General features: G+C 42.5%; 1 protein-coding gene across 6 annotated transcripts in view; it reads left to right on the forward strand.

Moving 5' to 3' along the window:
- SLC4A10 (solute carrier family 4 member 10) overlaps positions 1 to 23,099 on the forward strand; it is a 287,150-nt gene that overhangs the window by 168,330 nt on the left and 95,721 nt on the right. The window lies entirely within an intron of this gene.

Here is a 23,099-nt window from a genome sequence, read left to right on the forward strand (position 1 = left end):
AATTACTTGTCCAACATTCTTTGAAATACTCTTTGCTTCCATTGTGAGATTTTGTTCGATTGTTGTAAAGCATCAACTCAAGTTCTAGGCAATGAAGCCTGTTTATTTAATAAGAAATTTATTTTTTTCTCAATTTAAGGTGACTTGAAGACATAAAGGCTATTCCCACGAGCAGCAAAAATCAGGCTAGTAGAGCCTAGCCCGATTTTTGCTGCGTGTGTAAACCACCGGGCTCATAGGCGGCTAGCCGACTTAGGTAGCCCACCCTTTAAACTGGATTTGTGGCGCGAGCACTCCGCAAACCCATTTTTTAAAATTCTGAGGAGCCGTGGTGTGGCTCCACGCTGTGGCTACTCACAAGTAGACCCATGGCAACTCACACTCGTAGACCCCGGGTTAGCGGAGCGCTTGGGGAGAGTTATTTAAGCAAGCGACCCGCTTAAGAACCACCGGACTCGCAGCCGAGCCTGGTGGTTCTCACGATGGGAGAAAATCAGGCTAGCCTCCACTAGCCTGATTTTCTCCCATTGTGTGAATAGCCTCAGTATTTTGCCTCAAGCAGCAAAATGTTTTGGACCACCCCTGAGGAGATGGAGCGTACCCCTCAGAGAGCCAGATCTGGCTCAGAAGCCACCAGTTCCTGAACTCTGCTTTTAGCGTTGCAGAACTTGGTACAACCATTCACAGAAGCAATTGCCATTAGTCTATAGCACCTGACCATCATATTAGATAATGTGCCTTTTCTGACCTTATGTAACTATTCACTTTACATTATGTTTCTCCAGCTTTTTTCAGTTCAAATTGGCAGATGGAAATGTTCCCTTTTCTGATATTTTCATCTAGTTCCTTTGGATACATCCAGACTCTCAAATTGCCATCTGGTTTCTTAACTGCAGCCATTCAATGATTCTGTTAGGTTCTGCATGCAACTTATGCCATTTTTCTAGTTTGTTTCAAAGTTTTTCTCCCAGTCTAGCTTGTAGTGATAAGAAGTGCAATTTAGGGCCTGAGTCATTGGCCTTGCATTTTCTTTTTGTTATGGGCAAACACCCAGTTGCATCTGACAGCTGAATGTGTTCAGCTTTGTATGGTTGTTGTAACTGACCTATTGATAACAAGGCTATTCTCACACATCGGCAAAACCCTGCATGGTGGCAAACTTGCTTCCGGAGCCTGTCTTCAAAATGAAGTTAAGAGAGCAAGTGCTCGCTTAACCTCATTTTCCTGATTGGAGACTGCAGGGCTTCATCGGGGTGGGGGGATCCCAGTAATGCACCACATACTTGCACGGTGCGTTCTGGGGTCCTCCCGGCCCCTTAAACCTCCCCGCTGCTAGCAAAGGTGCCAAAGACCATCTGTGGGGAGGGAAGCATTTTAAGGTTTCCTCCCCACGCTCCCTTGAGGACTTTCTGGGCAATCATGAGACAGTGCTCAGTGTATGATGACTTGTGTTTTGTGTATTAAATATGTGAAAACAGCAGTACGTGGAAGACTTCTTCTGATAACTCACCTAACTCTGCTATTTATTGCTCACAACTTACTGCAAAAGCCAAGTGTGAAAATTTAGAGTAGTGAAAAACAAAACAAGAAGTACAGCTTTTCTGTGGACTATTGCTTGTTTCTAGGTCACCTGGGCCTAGAACTGTTCAGGCCCCTGAGGAGATATAAAGGTTTAACTACTCACACAGGCTTTTTTTTTACAAAACTGAAATTGCCCCCCCTCCATTATAACCCATGGCCTGTCTTATCCTGAGGCCATCTGGATTTGCTTCATAGTAAATAGAAACACAATACTATATTGATGAAATTAGCTCATATATACTCTATCCTGTATTCTTGGTATGCCTATATTGCTTAAGATTTCCATCTTTGAGACTTGGTCCTGTGATTGGGAAGCAAATCTTAACCAACGTTTTGAGAGCAAGTGATTATGGCTGTAATATTTATTTATTTATTTATTTGAGACGTTTAATATACTGCCCACTCCGAAGACTCTGGGCGGTGTACAACAGGCAAACAGGCAACATTAAAAATTACATTGTTAATAATTAAAAATTATTAAAGAACTAAAGTAACTACCAAAAAACAGAAAAAATGAACTACAGGGAAAAGGCCTGGAGAAAAATAAAAGTCTTCAATAGCGATTTGAAGATTGGTAAGGAAGGTGCTAGCCAGATCTGTAGGGGGAGAGAGTTCCAAAGGAGGGGGGCAGCGACCAAAAAGGCTCTTTCATGGGTCCTAGAGCCCCAAACATCTTGGAAATCAAGGACCTACAGGAGGGCCATCTGAAGTAATCCACTTCCTATTAAAGTCAATAGTAAAAATCCCATTAAGTTTAATTGATCAGGATTGCATACTAAAAATTGTGAATATCCTTCCCGCCACCGATGCTATTCAGACTATTTATCCAGATTATCTAAATTTATAATTGCTTTGTTTCTGTCATATGCCAGAATATTAATTGCATGTACTTGCTCAAAAATAATTGTTCTTGTCAACCTCTGTGGAAGTCATTTTGCATAATAATGAATTTCCATGGTGGCATTTAGATACTAGATATTTCATATTTAGTTTTTTTTATAAATTGCACTTTATCACCAATCGATTACTATTTCCAGGGAACACTTGCTTTTTGTAACCTGCCCCCTGTTCCTTTATCTTTTCTAGAGATGTCAATGAAGTTCTCCTAGTTTACATTTGAAATCAAATCTCAGGGGCTCAATCAATCAATCAATCTTATCGTCATAGACCAGCATAATCTGAGGGGCTCAAAATAGCCCCTCCACAAGAGGGGAAAACTCAAAGCCTCACTTAGGTGTATGCATTTGTAAAATTACATCCCTTTCCATTCACCTCCAAAATCCAAAAATGGCCCCTTTACTCACCCCTCTAGCAGCGGAAGCAGCAGTGGCAGTAATTGGGGAGTGGAGTTCCTTCTTTCCCCACCCATTGTCCTGGTGGTATCCACCAGTGGTAAAGTAGGGATGTGCATGAAATGGATTTTGCATATCGTTTCGAGCTCGAAATGAAACGCAAAATGCTTGCTCGAAACAGCAGCCAAGCTGGCTGTTTCAATGAAACAAACTTGAACTGTTTCAAGTGTTTTGAGCACCATTATGGAGGGCTGTTTTTCCGGGGAGAGCCGGTCTACCGATTGGGGTCAGTGGATAGACCAGGCCTCTGCTCCGGACTTAGTGCTTTGACCCACCTCAGAGGGACCAGTCCGAGGCAGACTGACACACTAAGTATAGGGTTGAGGCCTGATCTACCCACCTCACATGGCAGGTAGACCAGTCCTCTGAGGCAGGCCAACACGCTAAGGCAGAGGCCTGGTCTACCTGCCAACCCCAATCAGTAGACCAGCTGTCTCTGGAAAAAGTTACTTGAGATTTTTCTAGTCAAAATGGGGTCATTTTGTTTTGAGCTTGAAACGGGCCCTTAGTGTTTTGTTTTGAACTCAGAACACTAAAAACAACTCTTTTCAAGCTTGAAATGTTTTGCACATCTCTACAGTAAAGCATGGGGCACCATAAGGCTCCCCCTGCTCCATTGTTCTGATCTGACTTGGGTCCTCAATGCATATGGAACAGAGGTGCAGGGGCTAGTGGGCGATGTAGTCTTTGCAAGGGCTATGGACATGATAGTATAACTCCCACTAGTTATAGCACTTAGGATAGAACAACAGAGGGGAGGGAAAAACCTTTTTTGCAGCTTGCGCTTTACTCCAGGTATGCAAATAGGTGGTAGAAAGAAGAAATTGCTCCTCCTCATTCCCTGCTTGTCACCATTGCTTCTGTTGTTGGAGGGGTACTGGAGATTTGAAGGACTGGTAGGGATGGCTTCTAGGAAGGGTGAAGAGATTTCAAGCCACATATTGGCATGGAAGGCAAACAGATTCTTGGGAACAAATTGGATCATTATCAAGTTAATGCGAGCTGAGTGAGGGAGAATTTGCCTGTTCTGAATCTTTTTCTCTTTCCTTTTCCTCTCTCTCTGTCAAAGAATTTCGTTTTGCTAAACAGGACCAGGCTGTGATCAGTCTCAAATCCAAAGTCTTGTACATGTTCATAGATCAATTCTGTGCAGGCTTTTTTCTTTTTCTATTTCTAATGTGCTGCCTCAACAGCACCACAGGTTTAGAATGCATTTAGAGTACAGAGTCATGTTATTGTTGGTTTGGTCTTACCACAAGTCTATGAAGTTTGTGCTGGGGTTTCTTCGTCTGTGTGCCATAGAATTAGCCAGAAGCATCTTATCCTGTAAGCAGACATCTCATTCTAAACCCGTGATGCTGTTGACAGCATATTCACACTGGTTATTTGATCATTTTAAATATCTACCATTTTCATTGTTACCTCACGAGAAATTACAAATTACCCAGGTCTCACCTCATTTTGCATTTACTAGTAAGAAGTAACAGCTTTCCCCCAAGAGATGCATAGTATTGTTTATCGACTTCTTGTGAAAGGAAAGATTGACAGTCATTGTACATATAAAACTGCATTGTGACATTCTGGCTTATGCTTGACTTGCTGCAGAACCTGTTACATGAGTAGAAGATGCAGATGAATAATTGTAAAAGCAAACACTTTTTAAAAATCTTGGTAGTGAATTAATCAAAGCAGTTGCTGCAGCTGTCATGGAGTTGGTGTACACCCTGTTTTCTTTGAAATCAGTCTTCTTGTGGCAGGAAATGCTGATACTGGTTTTGTTCATAGTATTGTTCATTGTGTTCAAACTATTGGCCACATAATCAAGGTGCTCTTCTTGCCTTCCCCCTCTTTTGGCACTAGCGAATACCTGCCATACATAGTTATTAGGCTCCATTCTACCTGACTTTTAAAAGCACTCACCTTTTAAGAGTGATGACTTTGGGAGAATGTACTGAAAATAAACATATTCTGCATTTTATGGTACATTAAATATCAGAGTTTATTAAAATAAAATCCAGGTTGTCAGTGTGGGTTTTACAGTACTCTGTCAGCCCTTTAGTGATTTTTTTTTGTTTCTGTTGTGGCTTAGAGGAAAGAAATGGAACTAAAACCAAGGCATAAATAATTCTATGGTCTAAAGTGGCTTATGGCAGTGTTCCACATAATAGCCTATTCTGAAAAGATTTACCATCCTTGTGGGATTTCACTAGCTCCAGCTATAGGTGAGAGTTTAGAGGTGATCAGAAAAAAATATTTAATTCATGTATATAGGCTGCCGTTCAGTCTAGCAACTCCAGGATGGCTTACAACAATCATGAAGGCTTGGGAATAGTTCACTGCCCCTTTAAGGGTTTATTAGTCTAGAATTGGCTGAGTCTGGCCTAGCTATAATATGTGAGAGTGTTTGCTGAAGATAAGCAAGCACAGCTCTCTCCTAAGAGAGATCTTCAATTTAAAAAAATGTGTTTGTTTAAATGTAGAAGACTCTCTGCTTTCTAAAAGAACATCACATGATACCAGGAGTGGGATACAAGAAAAGAAAAAAAAATGTACCAAGGAGATGGAGCATTTAAAAATTTCAAAGGAGCTAAATAAACAAACATACATACATACTGGCAACAGTCTATGCAGACAAGGCTTTAATAGCATACAACTAACTCAGAAAGAGAGAAAATTACATGACTGTGCTACAAAGGTTTGAAGACTATTGCATACTAAAAGCTGTTGACCAAGCTTACAGCAAGCAAGCAAAGTAAGGAGATGCCAGGAAACAATTGAGGAAAGCAGGATTTTGCACAGAACAGTCAAAAGCTGACTGTGCTGGGAAAAGAGAATCAAGGTGCAATTAATGTGGATGTGTTCATCAGAATAGACCATGCCTTGCACTAGGCAAGTGGTGCAATGTGTGCAAGCACTTTGCAAGAGTTTGTACCCAAGAGCAACATGCATTCAGGAGAAAGCTAAGCAAGCAATAGCAATAGCACTTACATTTATATACCGCTCTATAGCCGGAGCTCTCTAAGCGGTTTACAATGATTTAGCATATTGCCCCCAACATTTCTGGGTACTCATTTTACCAACCTCAGAAGGATGGAAGACTGAGTCAACCTTGAGCCCCTGGTCAGGATCGAACTTGTAACCTTCTGGTTACGGGGCGGCAGTTTTACCACTGCGCCACCAGGGGCTCTTTGAGCAATTTGATCCCACAGATGAGAGTTCTGAAGAAGGGTTCTGTGTTGGAACTGTGGATGCTGAAACTGAAGATGAGTGGACTATAGAACCGGAGATTAATGGAAGCATTATTAACTATAGATGGATACAGGAGCACAGGTAATGTAATGTGTTTCCAGAACAAATTGTTGATGAGTTACACCACACACCAAACTGGATTAAAGGCAATTTTAAAAAATATATAAATAAATAATAATGATAATGAAATCACAAAAATACAAAACTTCCTGCTGAGAATCAAGCTGCTCCATCCTTGCTGACTTTTAGGAAACCATTAAAGACACATCACTTCAGCCAAGCTTTTTAGCTATGTGGCAGTTTTCATGGGTATTTTAATTTGATATTTTTTAATGTTTTAATTGTTAAAATTCCTTGGTTTGTTTTTTTGCTATAAACCACCTAGGGCCTTTATTATTGGGTGGTATACAAATATGTTAAATAAATACATAAGGTGCTTACAATGGGAAGGTAATTCACACTCAGGGGCTTTGTCAACTAGAGGTAAAGTGTGGGATCAAATTGAACTATTGTTGCACTGGGGAATGCTTGCTCGATTCTGGGTTTCAAAACCTGCCAGCACTTATTAAAAAGGCTCACATGGTTTTAAATGATAAGGAAGTTTTTTTTAAAAAGAGACCAATTTAGTGACATTGTTGAGAGCATTGATTAATGGGGAATTGACTATAAAATAGAATTAACAGAATCCAATTGTCCAGTCATTCATGCTCCTCAGAAAGTTCCACTAGCTATAAAAGGGAGACTGAAAAAAGAGCTGGATCGATTAGTGGCTTTAAAAACCATTGAAAAGGCTAAAGAATCATTGAATGGGTGCATTCATTAGTAACTGTAGGGGAAAAAGATGGGGCTCTAATACTCTGTTTAGATTCCAAGGAACTCAAGAAATATATAAAGAGACATGTTGGGTGCTGTCCCCTTGTTGAAGAGTAAATCACCTGTGTCCCACTTGGTTGAGTAAGAATACTCCACACACAGGTAAAAGTGCAACAGAAGAATATATTGAAGTTGAGGACACTTACATGATATATCGTCTCAGTAAGTCCAGTTACACATAGTCATTCACATATATAAGGCACATAGATACAGCATATATACAACAGCAGCCGGGTGGACCACAGTGGTACAGCATTTACCACTGTGGACAGGTTGCTCTGGTTTGAGCTTTACTCTTATACAGGCAATGACCAATCACCTCAGGTCATTACTCAGAACCTGATTACTTGTTGATAGGCTTCACATGTTGCTAGTTACACCACCTGCTGTAACACAGTGACGCGCTTTGCATTTAAAGCTGTACACACAACACCCTCACAGTTAATATATCTTGACAAGACAGCACTTTCCATTGCCCACAAAAGAGGACTTGGTGGGGGGGGGTGTTTGGTTAAAATGACTGGTGCAAAATTTTTCAATTTTTGATGCTACCTCAGGCTTTTGGCAAATTCCATTAGATTTTTTTTTTTTTAAGTCCTAGTCTATGCACTTCTAATTCATTTTGTGGGAGATACTGCTTATGCAGTCTCCCATCTGGACTTCAATCAGCCCCAGAAATATTTCATAGGATGGTGCAGCAAATCTTTGATGGGGCAGCTGTTGCCAATGTGTATCCTGATGACATTCTGTTATGGGGCAGAACTGAAACAGAACATGATAGGCATTTACGGGAGGCCCTAGAGAGTACTAGAGTAGCGTGTCTCAAACTAAACCAGAAGAAATGCAAAACTAGAGTCTAGAAAATCACTTACTTGGGTGAACAGATTTCTAACCAAGAAATACAAATGGATCCAAAGAGAATCAGAACAATTTCAGGTATTCAAGAAATTGAAATAAATAAATAAGCAAGCAAGCAAGCAAGCCTGCTCCACAAGACAAGGAATGGCTTCAAAGATGTTTGAGTATGGTAACTCATGTTGGAAGGTATATTGAACATTTAGCAGAACACACCTTTGAGCCCTTTTGAAAAGAATGCTCAGTGGATATGGGATGCCAACATGGATAGGGCCTTTGCAAGGCTGAAAAACTTAATTCAACCAGCTCCTGTTCTGAGGTGTTTTTACAGCCCCTTGAGCAACCTTATTGCAGAAATATGACACTGGAGGCCAGTAGCATATGTCTCTAAGACACTTACACCCACACAAATTTTGCATGCACAGATTGAGAAGGAAGCCCAGCTCTGGTTTATGGCTGTTAAAAAATTCATGTTTTTCATATATGGGAGGGATGTTGTGGCTGAAACTGATCACAAGCATTTAGTTAACATTGCTGAAAATGGGTCAGCTGTCTTCCCTTCCAGGCTTCAGAGATATTTCTTTCAACTTGAAAGTTAATGATTTGAGACTAGAATATAAACCTGACAAGGATCTGGCTATTGCTGACACTTTGTCCAGGGCTATTGATGAAACTGTGGATAAAGATAACCTGGGACATGACACTGTGTATGTGAATGAGCTACGGCAGAATTACCTGGTTTCAGATGAGACGTGGGAGAAATTTTTTGTGGCCACCGCCCAGGATGTGGTTATGCAGAAAGTTATAAAAGCTGTTACTAATGGCTGGCCCAGTCACCACTAGGGATGTGCCCGAATCATTTCGGCGCTTCTTTGAAGAGGCACCAAAATGATTTCGCTTGGTTCCCTGCAGCTGAAACGTTTCAGTGCGGGGTGAGGGGTTCCCTTAAGAGGAGGCAAGCCCGTCCTGCCTGCCCCTCCTGCGAGCCTCCGCTACCCCATTTGTGTCAATGCCATTTGCATGCCAACACTGGGCGAGGGATGCTGGGAGCAGCATCCCATTGCTGCGGCAGGTGCCTCGAAGGAGACAGCAGCATGGACTGCTGCTTTCACAGTGGACCTTTATGGAGTTTAGTGTACAGTTAGGTTGGGAATTGTAGCTGCGTAAATAAATTCAGTCATTAGGCTGTGCATGAGAACCTCCGGGATTAGCCCTGATTCCAGCAGGCCAGCGCCGCCTAGTCCAGCTTTTTAGCCCGGCTGCTAGCTGAGGTTAACAGAGTGAGCACACCCTTAACCTGGGCGACTTGCTCGTGTGCGAGCCGGGCTGCTTCCAGTCTTGCCGCACACAGACGGGTGCCTAGAGTACCCATCCCTTGGGGGAATTCCCCAGTGCATTGCACGTGTCACGTGGTGCATTGTGGGATCTCCGGAGGCCAGGCTGAGTCCCAGCCTCTGTTTACCCATGCTGCCGGGAGCAGTGCGGAGATTCATTCGCACTGCTCCTGGAAATGCTGGCCGTGTATGCATGCAGCTTGCGTGCCTTCGGGGCTGCAAGCAGGAATCTGGGGGAAGGTAGGCTGAACCCTGCCTTCCTGCTTTCCCAGCTGTGCGTGTGCACACAGTCATGTGAACAGCCCCATTGTGTTCACAAATTACTGAAAAGTATAATGCAGAGGAAGTGATTTGCTAAGATGTACCCGTTGAATCCATCGATATTACTCCTGACCCTCAATACGAATGTGAAAGGTGAAGAGGAAGTGTCGGTAGCATCTTGTAAGATGGAATGAATGAATAATATTGGAGACTGTGCAAAGTATGTACTGGTTTTCTAGTACAGAAGTGGAAACTAAAATGTAATGCTGTCATTTTCATTGTTTTTAAACTGTAAGATAAAATGGGAATCACCTTATCTCTTTTTAAACCATAGGCTTTTCATTATTTAAATTTTCCCTTTAAAACCTATTTCAGACTAGCTGGGCTGGGCGCAGAGCATCTGTGCCTCTGGCCGGCTCACCCACACGCTGCCGCCTTCTTCCCCTGCCGGCCCGCATGCTGCCTCCCCCCACCCCATTTTCTGGCCGGGCAGGGCCTGCTTCTTCTGCCCAGACCAGCAGCCCAGACTGTCTGCAGGAAGGTAAGTATTTCAAGGCTTCCTCCCTGCTCACTTTGTGGCCCTTTCTCACCAATCGTGAGAAAGGGCTCTGTGACCCTTGGAAGTTGGCTACATATGAGATGGAGGAGAGAATTAAAGGAGTCCTGTGGAGTCTGGGAGTGGTAGGATAGGTTGCAGTTCAGGTATGTGGCCAAAGGTTTAATGGTATGTGGCCTTAAAGCTATGTGGCCTAAAAAGGTTTTTTGAGTCCTACATTAATACTAGGTAGTCCAGCTTTTGGTCAAATTTTTGCTAACATTATTCACTTGTTTTACCAACACAGTGATTGAGAGGTGGCATAGGTCCAGATCATTTCAGGACAGGCAGCTGGGATTAGAACTCCATCTTAAAAAATTTAACCCCTGCTAACTGGGCAAAAGAGGCACCTTTTACCGTGATGATTCTCTTTATTTAGCAGGGGGAGAGTAACTGGCCTTATCCACCCCCAGGACAGTACCTCCAGTGACTGTTGCTGGTGTGTGTCTTATGTTACTTTCAGATTGTGAGCCTTTTGGGGACAGGGATCCATCTGATTTATTTATTATTTCTGTGTATAATAGGAAGCCATTTTATAATAAGAAGCCTGAGCCATTTTTGGAAGGGCGGTATAGAAATTGCACTATTATTATTATCTTCTTGTTTACACAGTCAGACAGGTGTTACTGACTGCTTTGCTTTCTCCAGACATCGAGTCCTTCCCAAGGACCTGGAATGGCTGAATTTTATTGTCAGTGCAGTTGCTGTTGTTATAGATATCGTTGCAGAATATAGGCTGTTCCCAGTAAAGCTGCTTTTTGTAATTGGCTGATGGTGATTTCTGTGACCCCTATGGTGTTGAGGTGCTCTTCAAGGTCTTTTGGAACTGCACCCAGGGCGCCAATTACCACTGGGATTATTTCGGTCTTTTTCTGCCACAGCCTTTCCATTTCAATTTGTAGATCTTTGTATTTGGTGATTTTTTCTATTTCTTTTTCTTCTATTCTGCTATCCCCTGGTATTGCTATGTCGATTATTTTGACTTGTTTTTCTTTCTTCTCGACTACAGTGATATCTGGTGTATTGTGTGGCAGATGTTTGTCTGTTTGTAGTCGGAAGTCCCATAATATTTTTTCATCTTCATTTTCTACCACTTTTTCAATTTGATGGTCCCACCAATTTTTGGCTACAGGTAGCTTGTATTTTTTGCAGATGTTCCAGTGTATCATCCCTGCTACTTTGTCATGCCTTTGTTTGTAGTCAGTCTGTGCGATCTTTTTACAACAGCTGATTAGGTGGTCCACTGTTTCATCTGCTTCTTTACAAAGGCGGCACTTGCTGTTTGTTGTTGACTTTTCGACTTTTGCTCTTATTGCATTTGTTCTTAGTGCCTGTTCTTGTGCAGCCAGTATTAAACCCTCTGTTTCTTTCTTCAAGTAACCATTCTTCAGCCATTGCCAGGTCTTGGTGATGTCTGGTTTTCCACTTATATTGTGCAAATATTGACCATGCAGGGGCTTATTTTTCCATTTTTCTGCTCGGTTCTTGACTTGTTCTTTCTTGTAGGCCTGCTTTCTTTCATTAGTGTTAAATAGTTTCTCGTTATTGACCATTTGAAGTGCATCTTCTTCATTGTACTTGATATATTCTTCAAGGCCTCTTTTCTTCTCCTCTACTGTTTGCTGGACTTGCAGCATTCCTCTTCCACCTGAGCTGCGAGGGAGGTATAGCCTATCTACATCACTGCGGGGGTGCAGAGCATGATTGATGGTCAAGATTTTCCTGGTCTTACGATCTAGCAGCGTCTCTAGCTCTGCCTGGGTCCAGTCTATTATTCCTGCAGTGTATCTGATAACAGGTATAGCCCAGGTGTTTATGGCTTGTATGGTGTTCCCGCCATTGAGTTTGGACTTGAGGGTTTTTCTAACTCTCCTGATGTATTCACTTCCAATTTTTCTTTTCACTTCAGTGTGTGCAATGTTATCAGCCTGGAGTATGCCCAAGTATTTGTAATGTTCTTCCTCTTCCAGGTTCTTGATCTTGCTTCCATTGGGCAGTTCTATTCCTTCTGTTTTTCTTATTTTCCCTCTGTTCATTATTAATGCAGCACACTTGTCTAGTCCAAACTCCATTGCTGTATCGCTACTGAATATACGGACAGTGTTTAGCAGTGATTCGATTTCTGACTGGGACTTTCCATACAACTTCAGATCGTACATGTACAGCAGATGGTTGATTCTACTGGATGTTTTAGATGTTTGGTATCCGAGGCCTGTTTTGTTTAGTATTTGTGAAAGTGGGGTCATGGCGATTACAAACAACAGAGGGGATAGTGAGTCCCCTTGGAAAATGCCTCTTCTAATGCTAACCTGTCCAAGTGTCTTGCTATTGATTGTTAACTGTGTACTCCACATGCTCATTGCTTTTTTTATAAATATCTGGATGTTTTTGCTGACACCAGTTGTTTCTAAACATTTTAGTATCCATGTGTGAGGCAATGAGTCGAAGGCTTTCTTGTAGTCAATCCATGCAACACTTAGATTGATTTTTCTTCTCTTGCAATTTTCTAAAATCATTTTGTCAACCAGCAGCTGGTCTTTTGTGCCTGTTCTGTTCAACTGGAAGCTGTTTGTTAGTTAATAAGTGTTCATCTGCTATTATTCCAGTTAATAATTTGAACATGGTTGGCAGGCAGGTTATAGGTCTATAATTATTTGGAACTGCACCTTTTGCTGGGTCTTTCATTATGAGAAGAGTTTTTGCAGTTGTTAGCCATTGTTCAATATCACCTCCTTGCAAAATGTGATTGAACTGTTTTGATAGTTGTTTGTGGAGGCTTGTTAGGTGTTTAAGCCAAACCCATGCTGTTCATCGTCGCCTGGCGCAGTCCAATTTTTAATTTTCTTTGCTCTTTCACTTATTAATTCTGGTGTTATTATTAGATCTTGCATTTGTTGGTTACATTTTTGACCTCTTTCATCCAGCCTGCTTTTTAATTATAATCTATTGGATTGTCCCATAATTTCCCCCAGAATTGCACTGTTTCTTCTCTGTTTGGTGTTTCTAGGTTTCTTGCAGTTTCTCCTTCTATGCTTTGCTGTTATTTGCTGCTTTATTATTTCCAGGACTTCTCTAATTTTCCTTGAATCTAGGTGGTATTTTTGGATCAGATACTCTTTGGTGTTTTCATTCTTCAGCTTCTTGTCTTTCATATCTTTCAATCTGCTAGCATCTGATCTAAGTCTGGAGATTTTATTTTCTAATCTAATCTTCCATTTAGGTGATGTACTACTTTCTTTTTTTACAGGTCCATTGATCTTATATCTGAGCTCTTGTGTTGTTATTGTTGCTGCACTGTACATTAGTTGGTTTGTTTCTTGCAAATTCTTGGTTGTTATTTCTGCAAGTGCAGCATTGACATCTTTTAATGCCTGAGCAAGTTGTTTTTTGGCAACTGTTCTTAGAGCTGGAAGTCGAACCCTGGTGGTTGTTTGGTTCATGTGCTCAGTTATTTTTTGCTTTAGTTCTTGTTGCTTTTCTGTTAAATGGCATTTGGGTTTTTGAGGTGAAGGCAAAGGGGAGGTTGCCTGGTTTTGATTTTGAAACCGTTCAGCAACAGTGGCATCCTCTATTTCCAACACCTCCTCCACCTGCGCCTGAGCAACTTCTTCAGTTGGTGGTAATTCTTCTTCCATATCTTGAGCCTGTGTTGCTCTTTGCAGTTCTTCCAGCTCAACTCCTGTGAATACTTTATTTCTTATTATGAATCTTCTCTGGTCTGCTAACCTTTGTTCTGTTATTTCTGTATCTGGATGCTTCTCTTTCCAAATTTGGTACATTCTTTTAAAATAACCTCTTCTAGTTGGACTAGACTTGTAATAGCAGATCATTATTTCCTTGTTGGCATTTTTCGTATATTTTTTTCGGTTAAGCGACGTTTCTTCCAGTAACCTTGCAGTCTCCAGCCCTGGTTGCTCAGCTGAAGATCCTGAGTCCTGTTGCCCACTTGCCACCAGATGTCCAGGGACTCCAGCACCTGGCGCGGTCCTTGTTGACCCGGGTGACGACCGATCCGGTATAGATTTATTAAAGTTATGTCTCACCATATTGTTGATGGGAGAGGCACTCTTTGTCTGGCTCCTCTGGTGAGACCTGTCCAGTATGGTTGGACCTCTGGCATAGCTCTCACCTTCCTCAGAGCACGCAAGCCCCACAACCATGCCAAGGTAGTGCCTCACTGGGGGTATTATTATTAATTATTATTATTATTATTATCTTACTCCCAATCCATACAGCCACACTGACTTCCAGAATGATGAATTCACTAGTTTATCAAAGCTGTTTGTAAGAAGATAGAAAGAGCCCTGCTGGATCAGACCAAAGTCTTTGTAGTACAGTGTCTTATTTTCCAGAGGAATCAACCAGATGCCTCTAGGAAACCCACACACAAGACATGAAATCCATATGTCTCTCCCATCACTGCTTCCCAGCAATTGGTGTTCATTGGTATACTGCCTTTGAACCTGCCAGTAGCATCTAGCCATCACTACTTGTAGTCATTGATAGACTTGTCCTCTGTGAACTTGCCTAATGCCTTTTTGAAGTGATCTAAACTAATTTATTTATTTATTACATTTATATCTCGCTCTTCCTCTGAGGAGCTCAGAGCGGTATACATGGTTATTTTTATCCTCACTAATGGCCACCACTACAAGTTGGGGAGCAAATGCCATATGTTAACTATGGGCCATGTGGAAAACCACTTGTCTGACCTGAATCTCCCATCAGTTTACTTAGGTGACCTCAGGTTCTCGTGTTATGAGAAGTAGATAATGCCACAACTCTGACCACTACACACACATCCATTTGCAAGCCAGGAACAAGACCAGTCAGATCTCAATATCTGACACTTAAAAGTTGTCTGGTAACTTGCTGACCATCACTGCTGACCAAGTTGCCTGGTAACTTTAACAGTTAGAGATCAAATCTTCTTTGGATAGTATCTCTGTATGTATACATGACAAGGCTGTTCTGAAATTGTACCTTTTTTATTTGAGCAATTAAGAGTAAGAGAGATCTGTTTTCTACCACATTTTCTGAGCAACCAGTCCTCAGGAAAATGGTATCACATACATCTCTGTGCCATAGGATAAAATGAAATATAAGAAATAATTTTAGGCAGTGCCTACATTCTGCATGTACAAACTTCCTGATTTCAGTGGGTCTCCCTCCTTCCAACTCCAAATAATAGTTGAATCTAGTGCAAATCTTATCCTGGAGTTGTGGTGGGGGAGAGAGAGAATTATATAATTATATAATATTTGTACACTGTCCCAAACTTCCATCTCTGGGCAGTTTACAGCAACTTAAAACAATTTAAAACCTTAAAACAATTTAAAACCACAAGTCTAGTTAAAAAGCCTAGGCAAATAAATGTATCTTTAGGGACTTTCTAAAATCTGTCAGGATATACTATGTTCAGTTGAAAAACTGGTCTAATATTCAGCCCACTGCTCATCACTCTATGTAAAAGGCACCACCATGGAATTGCATGAATGACTGAGAGAAAGGTTTTAGTGGTTTAAGTATATATTAGTACAGTGCTTTTATATTGTGGTAGAACAGAGGGTGCCCAGGAGCATATGTACCACAAGAGAAAGAGAGTGAGAGCAGGGTTTGGAGAATTTAAAATGGCTGAGATACTTTTAAAAAATTGCCCTGGAGACTTCCCATAGAGAAGCAAGGACAAAAGCACCATCAGTTACATAGAGAGAACTATCAGTCATTTGGATAGTGCTAGAGTTTAATGCTTATTTTTATGTAACTGTTTGCTTATCTGGATGCTTCTCCTCATCCTGATGACGAAAGGATAAAGCAAACTCCAAACGTTAGTGTTAAATGCAGTCCAAGCTCTCTGCTGTCCATCTTCACTTAAGTTATTTATTGTGAGTTTCCAGTCCCTTTAGAACAACATAGACAAATTAACAGAGGGACTCTCAAGTGGGCTGTTTTCAATAATAAGGCTCAGCCATGGAATATGTGAAGTAGTAATGTGCTTTAGGGCATGCAGAGTGCTACCAAGCAACTACAGCCTGCTCCCGTAGAGTTAGGGTTAAGTACCAGAGCTTCCCAGGCACCTTACATGACTAAAGTTTTTCCAGCAACTTTATTCTTAGATTTTCCACACTGAGTTTGATGCTCACATTTGTCAGGATCCCACCTCCTTCCCAATGTCTGACTCACAAAGAGGTGGTACCATGGTGAACACTCCCTCTGGAAGCTGTGAGCCTCCCTCTGTGCTGCTGGCTTCTGCTGAAGATGGTTGGGCGGAGCTTCTGGGGCTGCCAGGCCCTTCCTAGGGAAAGCTTCTGAGCAGTAAGATTGGGAGGGAGATAGAGGGTAGACTGGGGCCGATCAGGGTTGTGAGGAGAGGGGCTGGAAATATGTGCAGGTACAGGAAAGTGATTAAAGGAATGCAGGAGATGCATGACCTTATTTAAGCAGGCTGAGGCCAGGGTTGAGGCGGATTCAGTCAGAGAAGACCTGGGGCTCCAAGTGCAGGCCCAAGTTCAGGATGATGGCAGTCCAGAGAAGGATGACGAGAGTGAAGAAACTCCCTCTCCTGAACTCTAAGGCCACAAGTTTTGCATCCTCCTGCAACAATAGTCACATGCTAAATGGAATATGCAGGAATGACAGAAGGTGTTTGGGTGAGGGGAAGAATGCCACCTTTCCTCATGCCCCTCTGCCTCCTGCAGAACTTCAAATTGGGTGTGGTTTGAGGAAAGGAATCTGCTTGCTGGCAGTCTCTTCTCCTTGACAGAGCTTTGCAAGGGTTGGAACAAAAGCTCCCAGTTTTACCCTTGCAAGGCTTTGCAAGTGCTCCACCTGAAAAGGGAAGGTTGCCAGCAGCTTCCCTCTCCATGCACCGCCCTTGCAAAGGCTTTGTAAGAGGCAGACCAGGAGCTCTCAGTCTGAAATTTGCAAACTCAGGAACCTTGGACTCAATCCTGAGTGGTGCTGGGGACCTGTTGCGAAGTGTCAGTCTTGTGGAACCATTAGGGAACAATGACCATAGCGTGATCTAATTTAGCATATACTGTATGTGAGTGGAGAATTGCCATGGAAGTGCAACACAGACACTTTGGACTTCAGAAGAGGAAAATTATAAAAAATGAGGGACTTAGTAAAAAACAAAATAAAAACGGGAAGGGAATGTCAGGTGTCAGGGCTGGACTGGGGGCACTGAGAGGATGGTGGAATGTATGTGGGGAGGGCGCTGGGTTTTGAGCAGAATGGGTGATAATATTTTTTGGTTTCATTTAAGAATTTTTTCTGTTAACGTTTGATCTCTGACCTCTATATTTTCTGTTACTTATAGGCTACTATAAATGTTTCAAATGAAGTATCACTTATAACTATTAAGAAAGCACAATTCTATACTAATAACGTAGTTTGGATATATGTGTTAGGAAATTAATAAAATACTTCAGTACTGTTTTTATTTATTGATTGATAATTATAAAGGCAAGCTTAAAAATTACACACATTAAAATAGCATAAAAATGTAAAGATAAAGTGAAATGACTACACTGATAAAAGACATATCATCTCAGAACTTCTTTCACACAGTTTATTGATTACACAGTCATTATCAACTTTAAACAAAATTTCTAACTTACATTGCATTAGAAAAAAGACCTTGAGGTTTTTATAAGATAATGTTACTTCAGTGGCTTAAACAGATATTACAGTCTTAAGAATAGCCCAAGGCCTATCTAGTAGTCCAGCATCTTGTTTCACACACTGGCTCACTCCTGCTGTTGCTCCCCTTCAGCTTATAGTCCCCTGGCTGCAACATCTTGAGGGTATTCTCACGATCAGTGGAAAGCAGGCTAAGGGAGCTTAGCCCACTTTCCATGGATCGTGGGAACCACCAGGCGAGCCCGGTTTCCCCAAAGCAGGTAACCCACTGGAATACCCTCCCCTAAAACAAGGTTAGTGGAGTTGGCAGTCGTGATGGAGCTGGCAGTCATGTGGGCGGCCGATCTGGCCACCCAGGGCGAGTGGCAGGGTCTTGATGACTATAGGCTACCTCCAAGGTCAGAGGCAGGATGCCTCTGAATACCAGTTGCAGGGGAGCAACTGCGGGTGAGAGGACATGCCCTTACCTCTTGCCTGTGGGCTTCCCAGAGGCATCACTACTGTGGGAAACAGAATCCTGGACTAGATGGGCCTTTGGCCTGATTCAGCAAGGCTGTTCTCTTGGAAAGAAAATGGGCCTCCTGCCCCCTATCTTGTATTAGAGGGCAGCAGCCACCACTCCTGCTCCTCTTCTTGGCCACATTCTCCCCTCTGCCTGTACAAAAAGCTGAATTTCTGCACCTCCAGTTACCCTGCCCTCTGCTTTTTGAACAGATAGAGGACGGGACACAGTATGATGATGGGCAGTGGTGGTGGCTGGCATGCTAGAAAAATGTTTTGAGGGAGTGGCGGTTCCAGGCCGGCTGAGATGGAGGTGGCAGTGGGTCTGTGGAGGCAGCCAATCTGCCACCTCCACCAGTCAGTTGTTCTAGGCCACCCTCTCACCCTGCCTGATTAGCAGGATGCCCCTGGGAAGCTCCTTGTTCAGAAGCAATATGCCTCCAAATAGCAGGTGCTGGCAACCAACAACAGTGGGGTGTTGTTGCCTTTATGTCCTGCTTGGGAGCTCCTGAGAGGTGTCTGGCTTGCCACTGGTGCAAACAGAAGGATCCTGAACTAGGATGCTGAATCTTTGGTCTGCAGAGGCAATCCTTGTGGTTCTAACAGTGTTTGTTAGAGGGCATCTTGAAAATAATATGTAGGAAATGTGTTCTAGGCACTGCGCCTTCACTGTTGTTGCTCCATCTTTATGAACAAACTGGTGTTTTTTTTAAAAAAAATAACTTTTAAAAAATAACTTAATAAACTCTGTACACTCCAAATTCCACGTTTTATCCTGGGTGTCTATTTTTTTTTTTTAAGAAAAAGTGTCTCCTTACTCCTGACAGCTATCAAAACCTTGACTAAGTCTGTCTGCTTTTGATATCTTAATTGTGTGCCAGTTTATCTGTGTATGCTTCTTGTTTCACGACTGTGCTTACCAGGAGATGTGGGATTACTCTGAGAAAAGGCTCATGAGCCATCTGAATATCTGGTACAAAAGAGGTCGTGACTCACTTGTTATGTCACAGGGTCTGTGTGGTACGGCTTCTTCTAATGAATATGCAGAGGCACTTGCTACTCAGCACTGATGTACTTGCTTTAGTAAGAAACTTCCTTGTGTTAGCCTATTGTTCTATCTGGAAAGATATTCTCACTCCCAGCTCAAATAATCTGAAACCTTAACCGTGCAACAATACCACTGTTCAACAAAACAGGTTCACAAAGCAGTTTATGTAGCAAAAGGAATGAGAAGAAAGATTGAGAAAATGGTTCTCTACCACCAAAGGGCTCACAATCTAAAAAGAAAAACAAGGGAGACACTAGCAACAGCCACTGCAGAGATGAATAGGGACAGTTACCTTTCCCCTTTCATCATCCCACTGTGATGCTTTTAACAATTTTTGTGTGGATAAAGTCTCTCTTGTTTGAGCTGACTTGGACTCCACAGTTATGGCGGGGTAAACTGTAGATGTGTCCAGCAACTCCTCTGGTTCAATTAGAATTGATCAGTTTCAATTTGTGACTCCTGAGGATGTGGACGGGCTCCTTGGAGTTGTTCGGCCTGCCACTTGTCCTTTGGATCTATGCCCAGCATGGCTTATAACCTCTAGCAGGGAGGTTGTTAGAGATGGCATAGTTGACATTATAAATGCCTCTCTGAGGGAGGGCAGGATGCCTCCATGTTTGAAGGAGGCAATTGTGAGACCTCTACTTAAGAAGCCTGCTCTAGAACTCTCAGTGATGGATAATTATAGGCCAGTGTCCAACCCCCTTGGCTGGGCAAAGTAACTGAGAGAGTGGTGGCTGATCAACTCCAGGCAGTTTTGGAAGATATTGATTATCTAGATCGATTTTGAACTGGCTTTAGAGCAGGATGTGGAGTGGAGACAGCCTTGGTCAGCCTGATGGATGATCTCTACCAAAGAATGGATAAAGAGAGTGTGACTCTGTTGGTTCTTTTGTACCTTTCTGTAGCTTTCAATGGTATCAACCATGGTATCCTTCTGGATCGCTTGGGGGATTTGGGAATAGGTGGCTCAGCTTTGCAGTGGTTCCATTCCTATTTCTCAGGTTGATTCCAGATGGTGTTGCTAGGAGATAGTTGCTCTCTGAAACAAGAGCTATTATATGGTATTCCTCAGGGCTACATCTTCTCTCAGATGCTTTTTAACATCTACATGAAACATCTGAGTGGGATCATCAGGGGATTTGGAGCAGGGTGTTATCAATACACTGATGACACACAAATCTATTTCTCCATGATATCATCATCAGGAAATGGCATAATTTCCCTAAATGCCTGCCTACAGGAAGTAATGGGCTGGATGAGGGATAATAAATTGAAACTGTATCCAAACAAGACAGAGGTACTTATGGTACGGGGTCATACTTTGAGGGATGTGATAGATCTTAATGTTGTAGATTGGATTGCACTCCCCCTGAAGGAACAGGTACGTATCTTGGGAGTGCTTTTTGACCTAGGCTTCACCATGGCTTATCAGGTTGAGGCTATGGCCAGGAGTCCTTTCTATCAACTTCGGTTGATACGACAGCTGCATCTGGTTGATACAACAGCTGCACCCGCTTCTTGAAGACAATGATCTCAGAACTGTGGTGCACTCTGGTAACTTCTAGGCTCGACTTCTGCCATGCGCTCTATGTGGGGTTGCCTTTGTATGTGTTTCGGAAACTTCTTTTGGTCCTAAATGCAGCAGCTAGATTGGTCTCCGGGGTTTCTTGGAGAGACCATATTATGCCTCTTTTAAAGTAATTGCACTGGTTACCAATAGGTTTCCAGGCAAAATAGAAAGTGCTGGTAATTAGCTTTAAAGCCCTAAAAGGCTTAGGACTGAGTTACCTGGGAGAGCGCCTTCTTCTACATGATCCCCACTGCACTTTAAGGTCATCAGAAGAGGTTCGTCTCCGGATGCTGCCAGTTTGTCTGGCAGCAACTCGGGAGGGGGCCTTCTCTGTAGTTCCTCCTGGGCTCTGGAATTCACTCCCTATAGCTGTTCATGATTCAACATCTTTACCTGCCTTTAAAAGAGCCCTTCAGACATATCTTTTTAGCCTGACTTTTAGTAATCTGTGATTGTTTTAAATTGTTTTACATGGTTGTTTTAACAGTTGTTTTGTTTTGCTTTTATTTTATTTACTTTTGTGAACCACCTAGAGCCTCGTAGTCAGGCAGTATATAAAGAAAATAAATAAATAAATAATAGAAAAGAACTGCCACATTAAATGGTGCCTTTTGCCCAGTTGGCAGAGGTAATGAAATCCCTTAATACCATCTTTGACATCAGGGTTGGAGCTATAATTTGGCAGATGTGTTCAAACAACATGAGCTGTCTAGCTCCTGGGAGCCACCTGGCTTACCCTGTCTGCAAGCGCTGACTGAGGGAGAGCACAAAACAGGAGAACGAAGGGGGAGAACGAACCTCCTCAGAATGAGGGGGCGAACAAAGAAAACGTGTAGCCGAAACCTAAGCTGGATGGGAAATGAGTTCCAGAGGGCCACCGGCGGGGTGTGTGTGTGCTTCCAGGTGCTGGCCATGCCCACTGCATGCGAGGTCACATGATGAGTGGTGTAGAGAATGAAGAAAACACACAGCTGACAATGAAGCCTCCTGGGAAATGAGGTCCAGGGGCCTTTCTGGATGCGGGCCATGCTCTCTGCATTTGATGTCACAGGCAGGGGCTGGCATGTGCGAAGGGCCTCTGGGGAGTGGGCGAACGTGAGCCCACCCTCCTCTAGCTATGCAGTTGTTTGACACATTAGCTTCCATCCTCAATCTTTACCCCTAGTTGTAGCATATTCTTTTCCTTATTTAGCTGCTGATTGCTTTTTCTTCTGCACTCAGCCCCATTGCATTTTTGAAGGAAGCAGTTGCAGAAATTGAACTTTTGTTCACTTTGTTCAACTCCTGAGTTTTATATGTGCACTAAACCAGGGCTGAGGGATGTATGACCAGCTGGATGGTCACACTGAAACGTCCTATGTAGATCTCATTAGCTATTGTTTAGAAGCCTAAGAATTCCTGGTTGGAAAAATCATTGTTAAAAAAGGCAAATTTCTCATTCTGATACAATTACACATCTGCATGTGAGGTTAAAATTTTGACTTGAAAATGTTCAGTGTGGCCCTTAGAGTTTAATACTAATCTTTTAAAAACCTTAGTCACAAACTAGATGTGACATTAAGTTCTGTGACGGGAACTCCTGGCATCTTTTATTTTTCTGAAAGCCAGAAAAGATGGCTTTCCCCACATGTGAGGCTTAGATCAGCACTGAGTCTCTCTTGTGCTGTTTTGTGCCACAGCCCATCATTGATAATATGGAAGAGAAAGCAGAAGGGAGGCATTTGTAATACCCATAACCATTCTGGCCAGTGCAGGCCTTATATCTGCATTACAAAGCCATTTTGAACAAGAGCTTTTTCTAAGCCTCTTGGGTGAAATTGCCCATATGCCCTGCCACTTCTTCTGTTTCCCATCTTGACCTCTCAGGCTGGAACAGCACAGTTGGTGGAGACTTGGGACTTGGTACCCAGGTCTCTACCAGACATCTGCAAAAAAAAGTGGCACGGAGAGCATGGATAAGAGGGGTGCTTAATCCTTCCCCTACTTACTGATCTGGTTAGTTTATATTTTCCCTTGCTGTTGAATGTCCAGCCCTGGACTTAGTTGGTACATAACAACTGATATATAGTTGACAGTTTATTGTCTTATATATCAGATCCGGATGTTGTCTCTGAATGCTTATGTTACAATAAGCCTCTCTCACTGGACTTTTCGTGTAGCAAGGTGTCACTGCTCCTCCCCCCCCCCCATGTCTGAATGATGGTTGCAAGATAGAGTGGTGAAATCACTAATG

Source organism: Hemicordylus capensis, chromosome 1 (assembly GCF_027244095.1).
Source record: "Hemicordylus capensis ecotype Gifberg chromosome 1, rHemCap1.1.pri, whole genome shotgun sequence".
NCBI lineage: Eukaryota > Metazoa > Chordata > Lepidosauria > Squamata > Cordylidae > Hemicordylus > Hemicordylus capensis.